Source organism: Arvicanthis niloticus, chromosome 9 (assembly GCF_011762505.2).
Source record: "Arvicanthis niloticus isolate mArvNil1 chromosome 9, mArvNil1.pat.X, whole genome shotgun sequence".
NCBI classification, from domain to species: domain Eukaryota; kingdom Metazoa; phylum Chordata; class Mammalia; order Rodentia; family Muridae; genus Arvicanthis; species Arvicanthis niloticus.
The window spans coordinates 12,894,508-12,912,480 of record NC_047666.1 but is presented as its reverse complement, the minus strand read 5'-3'; positions in this window follow the sequence as shown (position 1 = coordinate 12,912,480).

Genomic DNA, 17,973 nt, shown 5'->3' with positions numbered 1-17,973 from the left:
AGTGCTCATCCTTATATTCTGGATGAAGGCCATTTCCTCAGACCCTAGACCTCACCTTCATTCCCTCTGGGCCTTCCAGGACCCTCTCCTTGTTCATAGCACAGTGACTTTTGTGGCTCTCTGGCTCAGCCAGGCAGCCTAGGCAGGAAGAACGCACCTGGCTTGCTCTCTGCCATGGTAGTAGGGGCTGAGCAGTGAGCCCGAAGGATCCTGCCCACCTCACCCCTCGCCTAGGTTGTTCTACAAAGCCTGGTGGAGATTCATGGCAGAGGGTGGAGTACGTTAAATTCTAGATGTGAAATGAAGGGGCCTCTGGAAACTGGCTCAACACAGCAAAGGGAAGTGTTGTTCTTCTTCAGCCCAAAGCTGTTCAGAGGGTGAGATGGTGGCTGGGTCCGGGGGTGGTAGGTGGGTGAGGGAGGAGTCCATTCTTCCCAGGGCCAGAGGCTGGTCTAAGGCTACCTTCTCTCCTAACTCTTATCTTCTCCTGCAGCCTGGGTGGAGCTGTTCTCACAGCAGCCCTTCCCCCCAGGTGCCCACTCTCCTCAGGGCCAGGCCTCTATCTCGTCCTCTTCATCCATCTGGAACCATTTTACCTTGATTGGATCCTGCTTCACTCTCCTGGCCTGGGCCCCTAAGTGTGTAGATGTTGGCCTCGGCGGGATGCCATGGGTGTCAGTGGCCTGGTGGTTTGGGTGACCCTGGGCAAATTATACCCCGTCTGAGCCTCAGTTTCTCCCTCGGGGAAACAGGATGATAAAGTCTTGCTTCACATATCTCAGCAGATAGCATCTGCCGGCTCCCTACCCTAAGTTCACGAGTTGTGCTTGCCCTGCCAGGCACCTCAGCAAGGAAGGAAGAAGCATTTTGCTCTGTCTGCTTTTCCACTTAATGCTGGCCTCATCTGGCCTGGCCTCTCCCAGCCCCTCCCAGGACTATGTCCTTCCTCTAGCCCAACCCTTAAGTCAGGGGGACTGTCTTCCTCTTCCAAGTTGCGTTCCCAGGAGCCAGCGCTTGAACTAGTTGCCTTGCTGCTTCCTCTGGCTGGAGCCCTGGTCAGTGAGCACTGGTTTGCCTTGGTGGAGACTTAATTAACAAAGAGACCTGCTTTGTCCCGGCCCTGGGTGAGAGGCCTCTGGAAAGCAAGAAAGGACACAGGGCATCCCATTGTTCTAGAGAGACAGCTGCCAGTGTGCAGCTGCTTAAGGCTGTCACCTGCTGCCCTCTTGCTCTCAGAGCCCCTTCGGCTTCCCTCCTGGAGGGAAGAACATGGTGCCCACCCACTGTGCTGGAAGTTCTTCTGTAGATCTGCTGCCTCCCAGCCTTCCCTCTCCTTCAGATGTTCAGATGTGTGATGGTGGTGCCGTCAGGGCACAGTCCTTAATCCTCATCAGACACTTCCCTCCCCAAAGCCTCCCTTAACTTAGTTCTGCATCCCATCCCAGACACTGAGTAAAGCTGTGTCTTTACTGTGATACCCCCTCCCCCCCAGGCTCTGGGTCATTTTGCCCCTTGTCCTTCGTAACACTTATCATATGCTAATACCATCTGTCTGTCTTTCTCTCTCTCTCTCTCTGTGTGTCTGTCTCTGTGTGTCTGTGTCTGTCTCTCTGTCTGTCTCTCTGTCTCTGTCTCTCTCTCTCTCTGTCTCTCTGTCTCTCTCTCTCTCTCTCTCTCTCTCTCTCTCTGTGTGTGTGTGTGTGTGTGTGTGTGTGTGTGTGTGTGTGTGTGTTAAGATAAGGTCTCCTGTAACCCAGGCTGGCTCTGAACTCTGTATATATCCAAGGATGACCTTGAGTTTCTGGTTTTTCCTCTACCTGCCAAGTGCTGGGATTGCAGGCTTTCCTACCACACGTGGTTCACACGGTTCGAGGAGCTGACAGAGGTGGGGCTCGCGCATACCAGGCAAGTGCTCTATCAGTTGAGCTCCAGCCTGCATCCACTATGTGAGTCTTTTGACACACAAGTCCCAGTATACCTGTAAGCTTTTGCATCAGCTGTCCTTATTGTCCAGGATGCTCTGTGCTGGTCAGTTTTATGTCAACTTGACAGAAGCTAGAGTCATCTGGGAAGAGGGAGTCTCAATGGAGAAAGTCCATCAGACTGGCGTATAGGCAAGTCTATAGTGCATTTTCTTGATTGATTATTGGTATGGGAGAGCTCAACTTACTGTGAGCAAAGCCACACCTGGGCTGGAGATCTTGGGTGCCAAAACAGAGCAGGATGAGCAAACCAAGGGCAGCAAGCAACAATCCTCCTGCATCAGCTCCTGCCTCCAGGTTCTCACCCTTACTTCCCTCAACAATAGAGTGTGACTCAGAAATTACCATCTGGAATAAAACCTTTCCTCCTCAAGTTGCTTACGGTCATGGAGTCATCACAGCAACAGAAGCTCTGACCAAGACAGCCTCAGATGTCCCAATGGCTAGTTCCCTCGTCCTCAAATCGTTGATTAAATGCTTTTTGTGGTGTTGAATCTTGTCAACCAGATGGATTTTAGAATCACACAGAAGACACATCTCTGGGCGTGGCTCTGAGAGCATCTCCAGGGAGGGTTAACTGGGGAAGATGATCCACCTTGGATGTGGCAGCAGCATCCCATGGGCTGGGACGCGAAAATGAATTAAGAGAAGAAAGTGGGCTGAGAAGCAACATCCATATCTCTCCGATTTCTGAGTGTGAACTCAGTGTGATTGGCTGCCTTACCTCCCTGCCTCCAAGACTTCCCCATGGTGATGGATTGCTCCCTCAAATTATAGCCCCAGACACACTCCCTTCCATTCCTAGTTTGCTTTCTGTTACTATGATAAACACCACGACCAAAAACAACTTGGGGAGGAAATGGTTTCTTTCATTTTAGAGGTTACAATCCATCATGGAGGGAAGCCATGCCAGGAGCTGATGGAGAGACCACTAAGGAACCCGGCTTACTGGTTGCTTCTTCCTTACACAGCCTAGCCCCACCTACCTATGAATAGTAATGCCCACGTGTGCCATCCTACATCTAATTGTTCAAGAAAATGCCTCATAGGCCAGTTTTGTAGTTGAGTTTTCCTTTCCTGGCGACCCTAGTGTCAAGTTAATGCCGGAGCTAAAACTATGACCCTTTCTTAAGTTACTTTTGTCATAGCAACGAGAAAAGTACCTAACACGGGTTTTCTCCAGTCTTTCCCTCACACACTTTAGTCCCGCCCCATCTACTCCCAAGATTCCCCAGGGTTTCCTCCTACTAGGTAAACGTGTCGGGGAGTCAGGATTTGGGTTTGTTTTGTTCTCTGCTGTCTTCCTGGCATCCAAACCTGTGTGGCTCATAATGGCGATTAACAAATACTCATTAAACAAATGAGTGCGTGCTCCAGGAAAGTTCCTGTGTCTTCGTGTTCCGGCGTTTTACCTGGACGTGGGGTGGGTCTGTGATTGTCCGCACCGAGCGTGCTAAATGTTCATCAACCACCCCAGATGAGTCTCCCAAGAGGCTGAAGCCATTTGTGCTCCTTTCCATGCCGGATCTAGACCTTATCACACTTGGGATTTTGCCAATCTTCCAGGGAATAGGACTGACATCTCGTTGTTTTAACTCTTATTTTTCTGAGTAATAGAACACTCTCTGGTGTTTACTGAGAACTTAAATTTCCATTTCTGTCGCTGGCCTTGCTCATAGCTTTTGCCTGCCTTTTTGAAGGGGAGGGGTGGCTTTTAAAATGAGATTACAGATAATTCCGATATTTAAGGAGCGTTCCAGAACTCTTGCTCTAGTAGAATGCTCCTGGTTTTCTACTGCCTGACAAGTTCCCTGATGGATTTTAGAATTAAAGTGTTTCCAAGTTTTACTTTAATTTTTGAAAAGCTCTCACATAGCTTAGGACATTCTTAGCCTGCAGCCAAGGACGACCTTGAACTTTCAACCTTTTGCTTCTGCTTCCTGAGTGCCAGCCTGAGGTGCGGGTATATGACACTACACCTCGTTTATGGGGACTAGCCATCAAACCCAGGGCTTCACCTTACCGAGTGAGCTGCTTCTCCAGCCCCTAAAGTGGTTTCTTCTTTTTATTAGTTCTCTATTACAGGATTGTGTTGCTTTAAAAAAAATCACATTAAGAAACAATCATAGGAAAGCGCTGTGCTGTCTTGCCAAGTGGAAAAAGCATTTACAATTAGGACCTACCTTTTGATTACAACTGCTTTAAAAAAAAAAAACTCCTGGTGTATAGTCTAGCAGTGGGTCCAGCCAAAATGAGAAGGGTGGAGTTGTGGGTAAGTTTTTCTTCTATATGGGGCATCCAAGTGGGGGAAGAGGAGAATGAAGGTGAATCACTTGTGGGAAAAGGAAGAGTCCAGAAGTTCTGTGCTGTTCACCTACCACAACATCCTCCCTTACCCTGGCAGGCATCACTAATCAATCACTTTTTTAAAAAAAATTTTTTTTTGAGACTGAGTCTCTCCTATCCCAGGCTGACCTTGAACTTTCTATGTAGCCAGAGCTGACCTTGAACTTCTGATCTGTCTTGACCTTCTGAGTACTGGGTTTGCTACTCTATCTGGTATTGGAATCTAATTCAGAGATTCACATATGGTAAGTAAATACTCAACTGAATAAGCAACACCCCAAGCCCCTAAACCCTTTACTATTCCCTGGTCAACATCTTCATTAAATTTCATTGCTGAGGCTGAGAAAACTTTCTGGAAACTTCTTTGTTGTTGTTGTTGTTTTGTTTTTTTGTTTTGTTTTCCGAGACAGGGTTTCTCTGTGTAGCCCTGGCTGTCCTGGAACTCACTCTGTAGACCAGGCTGGCCTCAAACTCAGAAATCCTCCTGCCTCTGCCTCCCAAGTGCTGGGATTAAAGGGGTGCGCCACCACCGCCTGGCTCTTCTGGAAACTTCTATCTCCCAGACCTTAGAGATCCTTAGCATCAGGACTTTGTCTGGATGCTTAGATTAAGTCTTTGGGTGCAGGCCCATGCCTCCTCCGCACACATTAGGCTCACTCTGCTTTTTGGCTTGACGCTTCAGCTCTCAAGGTCCTACTATGGCCCCTCCCCAGCTCTTTTTTCTTTTTAATTTTTTCTTATCTTTTATATATGTATATGTGATGGGGGAGGGAGTTGTCCACAGAGGCCAAAAGAAAACATTAGCTTCCCCAGAGTTACAGAGTTACAGGTGGTTATAAGTCATGTGATGTGGGTGTTATGAACTGAACTCCAGTTCACTGAAAGAGCAGCCAGTGCTCGTAACCTCTGAGCCATCTCTCCAGATCCCAGCTGTAATTTCATGCCTTGCTACTGTGTCTGCTGGCTTATCCTGTCTAACCAGGCCCTGGCCCTGCCCCTCCTGACTCCCTTGCACTTGGCATGCCTTGGAACTGACAGGTTCATAGACACAGAAATGAATCTAGGACAGTTATCTATTGCATGGTGTAAGCCCGGCTAAAAGGCTATTCTATGTGAGAGAAAATGAGACATGATTGTACTTGCTGCCTCAGAAGAAGCAAAAATACAGCTGTGCCAGAAGGGTGGAGAAAAGAAGAAGGTGGAAGGAGGGAAAAATCAGGTAGAGTATGATTTACCCTCTAGGAGAGTAGTTACTAGTCTAGCTGTGGAAAAACACCATGACCAAGGCAACTTGTAAAAGGAAGCATTTAATTAGGGGCCTGCTTACAGTTCAGAGGATGAGTCCATGACCATCATGGCAGGGAGCGTGACAGCAGGCAAGCAGGTATGGTGCTGAGTAGTAAGAGCTTACATCTAACTCATTAGGGACCAAACATTCAAACAGATGAGCCTATGGGGGCCATTCTCATTTAAACTATCATGGATATAAAGACATACTCTGATCCATAATACTTTGGTGGGTTGTTCATAGAGTATGGTTGGATAAAAAATGCAGCTTGAATATCATCATGATTGTGACAGCTTAGTGTCACCTGGAAAGAGCCACTTGGAAAGTCACGACATCTCTGAAGCAGTCCTATTGCCTGGCCCATGTACAAAGGATCGAGGTTTTCTGCCTGAGTCAAACACTTTAGAAGCAAACTTCACACTCCAGTCAAGTGTTCTAAAGGCTGTCATCTAGGATGCTTTCAAATTTCTGACCCACAGAAACAGAGGGCTTATTGGTTTTAACAAGTAAGTTTTGCTAATATTTGATCTAATAAGACAACTGAGTGTGTTCTGGAAGGACTAGGTGGCCCGTCCCTTCCCTTTCCCCCTCTGGATGGATGGTTGATATGTAGTGGGGATAATATGCTGAGGACGGAGGAGCAATAACAGGGATGGGGTCTGGGCCCTTGATGACATTATAGAGCAGGGCAGAATAATAGGTCAAATTTTTATATGAACGGTAAGTAAACATCTATGTTAATTAAACCAGCCTTTCAAGGCCAATGCTGAACCTCTCTGGTGTGCTACAGACGTGTGAAGCTACATCCTCTGTCCTGGGCTAGTTGTCTACACTTAAGCAGCTTACGATAGATATTTTTGTCTGTGTTTGTGTATCTCCCATATTTTTGTGTTAAAACCTACATGATGTGAGAGGAGAGCGTTCATGAATGATTTAGTGTATTTCTAGTGGGTGAAGGGGCCAGATGCCCCTTCTTTCATCATTTGAGCAGCAGTAAGATACCATCCATGAACTAGAAAGCAAGCCCTCACCAGGCCCTCTTAATCTGCTGATACAATGATACATTGCTCCTCCTCCTCCTCTTCCTCCTCTTCCTCCTCTCTCTCTCCTCCTCCTCCTCCTCTTCCTCTTCTTCCTCCTCCTCTATTGCTGCTACTGCTGCTTCTTCTTCTCCTCTTCCCCTACTTCTTTCTCCTCCTCCTTATCTTCTTCCTTCACCTCCTCTTCTTTTCCTCTTCCTGTACCTCCTCTTCCTCCTCCTCCTCCTCCTCCTCCTCCTCTTCCTCCTCCTCCTCCTCCTCTCTCCTCCTCCTCCTCCTCCTCTTCCTCTTCCTCCTGATACTGCTGGCCTTGTTTTGTTCTCAAAAAGATAGGGATTGAGCCCAGGGATCCCTGAATGCTAACCAAGTTCTCTACCCCTGCACTACATCCCAGCTCTCAATGGGACTCCTCAGCTTCCAGGACTGTCAGAAATAACCTTCTAGTATAGAGTTTTTTCTTTGTTTGTTTTTTTAAGCAGCTCTAATAGACTAAGACACATCTGTGTTCTTTACTCCGGTGTCTTAGTTAGCACTTCTGTTGCTGAAACGAAACACTTCGATCAAGCAGCTTGGGAGGGAATGGGTTAATTTCATTTTACAGCTTATAGTCCCTCATCCAGGGTAGTCAGGGAAGGAACTCCAGGCAGGAGCTGAGGCTGAGGCTGTGGAAGACTGCTGCTTACTGGCTTGCTCACTCATACTCTTGTTATACCATCCATGACCACTTTCCCAGAGATGGCAGTGCTCACAGAGATCTGGGCTTTCCCACATACGTTACAGATCAAGGAGATGCCCTACTAATGCCTACCGGCCAATTCTATGAAGGACTTTTCTCAGTTAACTTTTCTTCTGCCCACATGACCTTAGCTGTGTCAAGCTGACATAGAAACTAGCCAGCAAATTCAGTGAACTTTACAATTGCTGTCATCATCTCTGTGTGCTGTGATAGGAATAAAATTTGGGAAATTCTCTTTGGGTTTCTCTCAATAACAACCAAATTTTGTCCAGAGAAACACATTGTCCACAGTGGCTCGTTGCTCAGCGCAGCTGATGTGTGTCAGTGGATTCTCATCAAGGGCTGACGTTCCCTAAGCGTCCTGCCAGCGAGCAGTCTCACAAATGCTCACTATCCTGAGAGGGTTTTGTTGTTGCTGTTTGTTTATTTGTTTTGATTTTTTTTCCAACTGGATACAAGCTAGAGTGTCCTAGTTACTGTTCTATTACTGTGAAGAGACACCACAGCCAAGACAACTCTTATAGAAGATTTGGGGCTTGTTTATTATTTTAGAGGGTTAGAACAAGATCCTCTGGTAGGAAACAGGCAAGCATGGCACTAGAACAGTAGCTGAGAGTTCTGATCCACAGGCAGGCAGCGGCAGAGGGAGGGAGGGAGGGAGGGAGGGAGGGAGGGAGAGAGAGAGAGAGAGAGAGGGAGGGAGGGACAGATAGCCAGACAGAGAGAGACTGAGAGACTGGACTTCTTGGGCTTTTGAAATCTCAAAGTGACATATCTCCTCCAACAAGACCATGACTTCTGATTCTTTTCAAACAGTTCTACCACCCGGGAACCAAGCTTTCAAATATATGAGACTATGAAAGCCTTTATTATTCAAACCACCACTCTGAGTTATCTGGGAGGCAAAACTTCAATTGGGAAAATGCCTCTATCATATTAGCAAGTCTGTAGGACATTTTCTTGATTGAAGATTGACTGGGGCCAGGGAGCCCACTGTGAACAGTGCAACCCCCTAGGCAGGTAGTCCTGGATGATGTAAGAAAGCAGGGTGAGCAAGCCATGGGGAGAAAGCCAGTAAGCAGGGAGTTTTCATAGTTTCAGCTTCAGATCCTGCCTCTGGGTTCCTGTCCTGACTTCCCCCAGTGATGGACTATAATCTATAAGGTGAACAAACAACACAAAACAACAAGAACAACAACCTTTCCTCTCTAAGTTGTCTTAGTCATGGTTTTTTCTACGGCAATAGAAAGCAAGCTCCTGGTAGGTTGAATGAGCATGGCTCCCACAGGCTCGTATGTTTGAATGCTTGGTCCCCAGCTGCTGGAACTGTTTGGGAAGGATTAGGAGGCGTGGCTGTATTGATACTGGGGTGGCCTTGAGGTTTCAAAAGCCCATAGTATTCCCACTTAGCTCTCTCTTTCTGTCTCCTGCTTGTAGATCAGATATAAGCTCTCAGCTGCTGCTTCGGCACCATGCCTGCCTGCTGCCATGCTTCCTGCCATGATGGTCATGGACTGTAATCTTCTAGAACCATGAGCCCCCAAATTAAATGTTTTATTCTATAAGTTGCCTTAGCCATTGGGTTTTGTCAAAGCAATAGAAAAGTAAGACAACACTCATGAGACATGGAATTCCTTCCCTCTTTCCTGAACCTTATTTTCTGGATCCTCTATATGTGGTCTAGCAGTTCCCAGCAGAATGTTCCTTGGTCTCCTGGGCTAAGCAGTACTTGCCACTTAGGGAAGTGGATTTTTACTGGTAACCAGTCTGGGTGAATGGTGACATTACTCCCTCTGGTTAGCCCAATGAAGAAAACAAAATAGAAACCTAAGCCAGCTTGCATTTTGGCAGGGAGACACAGAGGGCATCACCCTGTGCTCCTGAAACCCACTGCCAACCTTGAGACTGGTCCAGTCGGTGATGGTGACCTGGCTCCCCTGCTTAATTCTCCTTCCTTCCTCCTCTTTGTCAACACACACACGAATACACACAATCCTAAAGATGAAAAACAATCTGCAAAAGACCCTGTTAAAAGGGGTCAAAGACAAACCTTTATAATAAACAAAGCATATTATAGAATTGCTAAGGGCTGGCTATACCACAGTATTTGGTAGGATTCTGAAGTTTGAAGTCAGCCTAAGCTACATAGCAAGTTCCAGGCCAGTGAGGACTGCAGAGTGAGAAAAAAATCACACACACACACACACACACACACACACACACACACACTGAGAGAGACAGAGACAGAGAGACATAGACATAAACAGGCATATGTATCTTGTGAAATCAAGATACAGTCTTGAGATTGTCTGAATGTTCATTTCTACTTTCTATACTGGACCATGGTGTGGTATGCTGGTTAGTTTTGCTTTCATATTTATTTATATATTTATTTACTTACGTATTTATGTATTTACGTATCTTGACACAAGGTCAATTCATATGGGCAGAAGGAATCTCAATGGAGGAAGAAAATGCCTCTATTGAATTGCCTGTTAGGCATGTCTGCAAAGCATTTTCTCGATTAATGATTGACATGGAAGGGCCCAGCCCACTGTGGGTGGTGCCACCAGTGGGAAGTTGGTCCTGGGTGACATAGGAAGCAAACTGAACACGGCATGAGAAGCACATCAGTAGGCAGTGTGTCTCCACGGCCTCCACTCCAGTTCCTGCCTTGTGGTCTAGCCTTCCCTTCCCCAGTGACAGACTGTGAGTAGAAACTGTAAGGCAAATAAACCCTTTGCTGCCCAAGTTGCTTTTGGTCGTGGGATTTCTCACAGCAATAGAAAGACAGCTAGGACACACGACAGTGACAGAGCACTGAGAACAGCGTTTGAGAGCAGGAGGGGGACCGCTGGGGACACCCCTGGACATTGCAGTGTTCTTGTCTATGCATTTCTAATTATTTCAAATGAGGACATAACAACAAAAATCCCTTCGGCCCTGCTTCCCACCAAAGGAGTGTGCTGTAAGGACCGTTTCGTACATAGCCATCTGACTATGGAGGCATCAGTCCTATGCCATGCTCCCGACATGGCTGTCTCCAGAAACTGGGGCTGAGGGCCACCAAGAACACTGTGGCTGCAGAGTACCAGCAGAGCCGCGTGAATCACTGCCACTGTCGTATTGTGACTAGATCACCTGCTTCATCCCAGCCTGGGGACAGCCCTGTTAGCCAAGGTGTCAGAACCAATGCTCACAGATCTGGTTCCCAGGCAGTGGGGTACAGACGGACAGAAATCACTTGAAATCACCGATGAGTTCTGTTTAGGTCAGATTCCATTCCAAACATCACACATTTGCACACATGCACACACGCACACACGCACACACGCACACGTGCACATCTCCTTGGTTTTCAGAGTTTCAGGATTTCAAAGAATCAGAGCAGAAAGTAGAGTGCCTCTGCTGGGGGTGGGGGTGGGGCAGGCCCTGCCTGACCTGGGCTGGGGGGACAGGCTACTGTGTTCCAGAGTGTGAGCAACATGAAGGTATCTGAAGGTATCGTGCCTACAGAACTCCCACACGGAAAGAAGTGCCAAGTCCTCCTCCCCCCATTAGAGCGGGGCACACCTTGCCCTCAGCACTGGCTTTTGTCAAGAGCATCTGGGAGATACCACCCACTCCCTCCACCAATAGCCTGAAGCAGCCCTTGAGGATCTGTGGAGAGTTAAGTGAGGTCCATGACCGCACCCCAGAGAAGTACTTCAGGACTAGTCAGAGTGAATCAGAGTTAGCGAGTTTATTACGCAGAATTAGGAGGTAAAACATTAAGCATTGTCTAGGGGGAGGAGGAGACAGAAAGGAGAGGGAGAAGGGTATAGGGCAAGGGAGGAGAGGTCAGGGGAGAAGGAGATGGAGGGTGGGGGGACAGGGGGAGAATACAAATGGCCACTAGGAAAAGCAAGTCCAAGCGGACGACTATGGGGGCAGGTCTTCTAGAGGAAGTCACACTACCCTACCAGTACAGTGGCATTTTGCATGATCCTGTGGTTTTCTAAATTATGCTGTTCAGAGAACGTAATTACTGCAAGCCTTAGAGATTAAGCAAGGCTTAAAACTTAAGCAGAGTTAAAGATGGGTGTGGTGACACATGCTCCCCTGTAATCTCAACACTTGGGAGGTGGAGGCAGGAGGATCAGGAGTTCAAGGTCACCCTCAGTTACACAGAGTGCCTAGCTAGCTTGGGGTACAGGAGACTCTGTTTCATCCCACTGACATTCACCACCACCCATATCAAAAATTAAGTTTAAAAAGGGAACAGTTTACTTACATGTCTTAAGGGCTTGCGAGTGAATTTGCAAGGTAAGGTTTTATGAGGCATGTTTAGATTTAGAGAGAAGAATGCTGATCCTGGTAACTTTAAGGCCACACCCCTCTACCCAAAGTGTTCACCATTTGTGTTTTGAACCCTCTTGTTTGCTACAGATCCAAGAAGACAAGCCCAACCTCAATGGACAGTTTCAGCTTTATCAGCAGAGTTGCAGGCATTGCACACTGGGTCCCAGGGTGAGAACTTTACCTTTCTGTCTCCTGCCCCAAACATCTATATGCTGGAACTAGAGCTGCCGAGACGGGGTGGGAGGTGGTGGTGGGGGGGTAGACACACCCTTGGGCTTTACAAAGTGAGTGAACACCCTTGGGCTTTACAAAGTGAGTGAACTGTGAGGACGCACACAGCTCAGGGACAAGGTGTTTTCACGCTGGGGGGTTGAGGTGCTTAAAAGTCAGAGGCCAGAAGTGCCTTCAGGACCCACCTCCTGGCCACAGGAGACTTCTCTCCCCAGCTTCCAATACTGTCCCAATGAACACGGGAAAGCTTCCCGGGCTCTGGGGGAGGAAAGGGGTCACGGAATTAGCCTTCGCCTCTCCCAAGGAGTGCGCCCCAGCCCTGAGGTTTGCTTAGAGCCAGATCAGCCAGCTCCTGGCAGGCTGGGCCGTTTGCGTGTGGGCGCTCCGGAGTCCCCTCCCCGCCCGCGTCCCCTTGCCCCCGCAGCTGGCGCCTTTCTTCGTGCTTCCATCCCCCCCAGCAGCTTCGCTCCCGCCATCCGCCCCTCCTTGCTTGGTCCCCCCACCCCACCCCAGGCGCCCTGGTCCCTGTGTGGGCTTTGACTCAGAGCCGGGAGCCTGGCTTAGGCAAACCACGCCGCACTGGACGCCGTTCAAGCTTTTACAGGCCCTCAAATTGGGGCTGGAGCCGGAGAGGAAATACTAAAATCCTGTGTACACAACTTCTGTCTGTGCGCGCCCGGGTTCCAGGAGAATCCAGGCAGCGAGGGACACATTTGCGCTGTGTGTAAGGGCTCCTTCCCCCACTCCGGCTTTTAACAAGAGAACCAGGACTCCTGGATGTGGGTGAGGGGAGCTGATGAGCCAGCGGATTGGGATGAGGAGCACTGATCCCCACACGTCCCGTCCCAAACCTCCAGAGCCATCAGCCAGAGACCTGCGTGGCCCAGGCCCGGTTCCCAAAGGGTCTTTGGAACCTGGGAAGAAAATAAACCACTCACCACCTTGCCCCTCTGTGACTGTGGGCAAGGGCCTCTACCTGCCCATCTGTAACACTGGGACGAAATGTTAAACCAAATATTTGTATTTGTATCCATACATTAGAACCCCTTTCAACATTGGCCAGAGAAGTTTCCGCCCTGGGTAGCGATTAATACAAAGACTTAGAATTAGTCAAAGTGCTGATGCTAAGGGCTCAGTCCTAAATAGGACATCAATTCAACCTCCTCCCCCAACGCTCAGAGAACATTACAGAAGAGAGACTGGGAGAGTCTGAGGATGGGGAGGAGGGCTGTGAACTCTGTTGCGTGGTGTTACCGGCACAAGACCAAGCCAGTGGATCTGTCAGTATGCCATCACACAGCACGAATTGAACTCAGTGGGTTTGGTGACAAGGAAGACGCGACGACAACAGTAACAGAAAAATGAAGAGGACATGAGCATGGGAGGCAGGGATTGGGCAGGGCCATGATCAAGATACACTGTATATATGTGTGAAACTGTCAAAGAATAAATAAAAGTTCTGGGGTTTTTTTTTTGTTTGTTTGTTTTATGTAAGCTACTTGGGAGTTTCCTGTGAAGGTTTGAGATGAGCTCGGTAGTAACTTGGAGTCTGGGTGTAACCAGTGCTCATTAAAGGGCAGTGTTAGTATTTCTATGGAGCTGGCCCTTAAGAGCCAGGACGGTGCCAAAAGCTGCTTACAGCTCAGTTAATCCTCACAGCAGCCTAGTGAGAGAATCTGCTAACAGCAGTAAAGAAAAAACTAGGATTCCCAAGACTCGCCCAACACCACCCATCAAGAGGGGGCCATCAATTGTACCTGTGCAGTCTTTCTTCACAGTCCAGATGCGTTATGAAATGAAGGGGGGGGCAGTAGTCAGAGCCGCTGACCTGACACCTAGCTCCCACACCTGAGCCTGCGTCCCTGTCAGGTGCCCGGCGATGTCCACAGCTGGGTCTGCTGGGAGATACCTGTCCCAGCACCCTCTCCAGACAGGCTTCTCCTCCTCCCAGCTCCCCAGGGCTCTCACCTCCACCCTGTTGACCTTTAACCCCCTGCTTCAGGATGAGGTTGTCCTAGCCTCTCATCTGGACTCCTGCATCCCTGGCCCAGTCTCTTAAACAAAACAGTGTCTGCCGTGTACAAAAATGGGTTTTCTCTGGTGGAAAATCTGGGTGGTCAGTGACAATACTCCTGGATGCCAGACAGGGGAACAGAAGAGGGATCCAAGCCAGCTTGCACAGTGACAGGGAGACACGAGAGGTATCACTCACCCTATGTCCCTGATCCTTGCGGTCAACCCCAGGAATTGGTCCAGTCAGTGAATGTGGATGGCTCCTCTGACAGCCCCTCCTTTCTTTCCCTCCTCCCCTTAATTGTCCCCCATGATGAGGACCTGCAGAGAGGCTGTGTTTGTCACAGGCAAAGGCTGATACCTCCCAGGGCATCTCAGTGCCTTTCTGGTAAGTCACTCATGCTGGAATCAGAGGGGCTCCTGCCCAGGCCCACACTGTACTCATGATCTGTACCCTTGTACCCAACCTGTGACAACTCAGCGGCTCTCTCATCTTCTAGATGGCAGGAGCTGCCTCAGCTTTCTCTCCCCAGTGATTCGAACCCCAGAAACTCACAGCCAAGAGGCCCATTGGAATCCAGTTACTGGCTATAACATTGTGGTTCGTTGAGGTCTTGGGCAAATCGCTTCCTTTCCTTTGTACCTCAGTTTCCCCATACAATTGAATTCCTCAGGACTGAAAAGCATAGGGTGTTTGAGCCCTAGATGCCCTTGGGGAGCTGCAGGATTTGTGTGTGTGTGTGTGTGTGTGTGTGTGAGAGAGAGAGAGAGAGAGAGAGAGAGAGAGAGAGAGAGAGAGAGGGCACCACAGTTGGGGTGCCAACCTACTCCCTAGGCTCTGTAGCTGAGCTTTAGGGGATGGCTGACCCAGAGTACTTTCAAAGCACAGAGAAGGGAGGTATCAGTGTTGGGGAGGCTGGTGTAACCTGATTTAGCATCCACAAAATTTGTAGCTTGGTGGGTGCCACCTCTGCCCTAAACATTCTGGAGAACAGCCATATCCAGAAAAAGGCTGTTTTAAGCCTAGAGTGCCCTGTTGTGGATACCCCTGATGCCTAACAGATTTGGTGTTGTGAACACACACACTGGCTTGAGAGCCACAGGACTTCCCAGGCTCCCAGAAGGTCCCAGTGCTTTTGGACCTGTTACGTGGAAGTCCAGGGATACAGAGAATCTGGGAATGTGACACTGGTGTTCACACATTGGTGACCCAAGAATCTGATTGTTCCACTGGAAAAGGGGGAGAGCTGCCAGACAACACACCTTATTCCGTTTGCAGCCCTCGAAATTGGCAGCCTTGGAGAAGGAAAGTCTTCATGGTGTGGCATCGCCCTCTGCTGGCCAGGATGGGAAGTACAAGCCGCACAGTACAGGAGGAGATGACTGTTCCAGAACAGTCCCTGCTTAGCCTTCACACATGGGGACTCTCCGGCCCTCCTGAACCCTGGAGGGATACCAGCAGGTGGAAATCTCACTCTCACTTTACAGATGAAAAGCTTTAAGAAGGCCAAAGAAGTAATAGAAGCCACCCAAAGCTCCCAGTTTTCAAATGGCCAAGCCAGCCCTGTGTTTGGAACGCTTCTCAGAACTCCACATAGAATCATCTTATGAGCAGCGGGAGATGTGACTCAGTTAATAGATTGCCTGTCTAGTACCCATGAGCCCCTGGATTCCTTCCCCAGCACTGCATGAGTGGGGTGTGGACGTGTACACCTGTAACCCCAGGATTACTCAGAAAGCAGAGGTTAGAGGGTTAGAAGTACTCAGGTCATCCTTGGCTTCTTAGACTGGGATACAAGAGACTCGTGTGTGTGTGTGTGTGTGTGTGTGTGTGTGTGTGTGTGTGTGAATCAGCTTGCAAGAATATAACAGAACTCACAGCTTCTAGAAATAGTATTTAATGTTTTCATTAAAATCACTAGGTGTGGTGATGCACACTTTTAATCCCAGCACTTGGGGAGGCAGAGGCAGATAGATCTCTGTGAGTCTGAAATTATCACTCTGGTATATATAGCAAGTTCCAGGCTAGCCAGGGATTCTTAGCCAGACCCTGGCTCAAAAAGGAAAGAAAGAAATTAAAATAGAATCTAACCTGACACCACTGTACTGGGCTGGCAGAAAGGGCTTTCTTACTAGCTTTAAAAGATGGGAATGTATGGTCTCTTTGCCCAGGCTGTACCAGAGATCTCAATGTGGTACAGGGAATGAGGAGAGGATGTTTAAATCTTCACAGGGCCCACTGAGCTCAGGAGGCTGCTTCCTGTGGTGATTGACAGCCCTGGGTGAGGCCCGTGCCCAATCCTGTTCTTGCCACTCCCCCCACACCTGTTGCCTGTGGCTATTGAATGTGTCCCTCAAAATTGCTCTGGAACCTCCTCCTTTCCCAATCCCCTCAAGATTCTGGGAAATAAAATCAGGAAAGTCAAAATGCCCAGGAGGAGGAAAATATGTGAGACCACAGCCAAGTGGTCATCTCCGGAAAAGTTCCTGCTCTGGGCTGGGTTATAGCACATACTGCGGGACAGTATGTGTTCTCAGAGGGATCTCTGAAGCTGCAGCCAGTACATGCTTCATGTGTTTGCCAGGACATGACAAGGATCCACTGCTCTCCTCCTTTTGTAGACACTTGAGTCTGGATAAGGAATGTGACATTCTGTTGTTAGAGTCAGAGCTTCGGCCAGGCATCTCCTAAAAAGCCAGGCTTGGCCACCTGCCTTTAACAGACTCATTAATCAGACAAGTAACACGGAGAAGCCGAGAACAAATATGCATCCGATGTAGTCACACTGGGAAGAGGAACAAAGAGGTTCAGTGCTGTCCACACCCTTCCCAACTTTATCTTCAGGATCCCGAAGGGTGTGAGTTACCTACAAGGTGTACAAGACTAAGTGGGCTTGGTCAAGTTATGGTCCCACACCATCACTGCCCCAGTCTCCTCTGCAAGGTAGTTGGTGGCCCCTTCTAACTTTTCATGGGTTCTGGACATTGAACTCAGGTCCTCAGGCTTGTGTGGCAAGTGCCTCATCACTGGGCAATCCTACCAGCCCAAAGTGGCTAGACAAGTTGTCAGCAGTGTGAAATCTCCCCTGGGAGTGGTACTAAGGACCCAGCCTTTCCTTCTTCCCGCAGGAGACGCCTGAGGAAATTCCACTCCCTGTGGACTACTGTCTCAATGGTGTGACACTGGAGGGAGGGACGCAACTGTTCCTTTAGAATATTCACATTCTTGTCAGGATGGTTATAGTGTGACTCTCCCAAATGACTAAGGGTCACTTGCCTAGGAGGTCACGGTCACAGAGCTGACCCTATTTGTCCTGTAATTGTAATTACATAGAGAGCCTTGTGGGTCCTTCTGCTCACTGTGGCTGTCAGGCCAACAATCCTGGCTTTTTGACTCTGACCAAAAGGTCCAAGATCACAGGTCCCCAGAAGGAGGCCTCTTGGCATGCTGGAGGCAGTTCATGTTGTCTTCAGGAGTCCTCTTCTGCCCTAGGAAGTATACTGTGCCTACTATGAACAAGTTAAGCTCTTGACGACCAAAACTTCCACATTACATTTAGGAGTAATCTGTGTGTTAAACATTGGTAACGTATTAAGGATGGACAGATAGCTGATGCTTCTAACTAATTAGTGTGTGTGTGTGTGTGTGTGTGTGTGTGTGTGTGTGTGTGTGTGAATGCAGGTACAGAGGCCAGCCTGGAACTCAAGTAGATCTGACTGGCTGACAAGTGACCCCCCAGAGATCCACCAGTCTCTCCATTTCTCTATCTCGCCATTTCTGGAACTATTAGACTCACTGCATCATCAAGCTTTTTAAAAAATATGGATTCTGGGGCTGGAGAGATGGCTCAATGGTTAAGAGCACTGACTGCTCTTCCAGAGGTCCTGAGTTCAATTCCCAGCCACCACATGGTGGCTCACATCTGTAATGGGATCCGATGCCCTCTTCTGGTGTGTCTGAAGACAGTGACAGTGCATGTATTCATATACATAAAA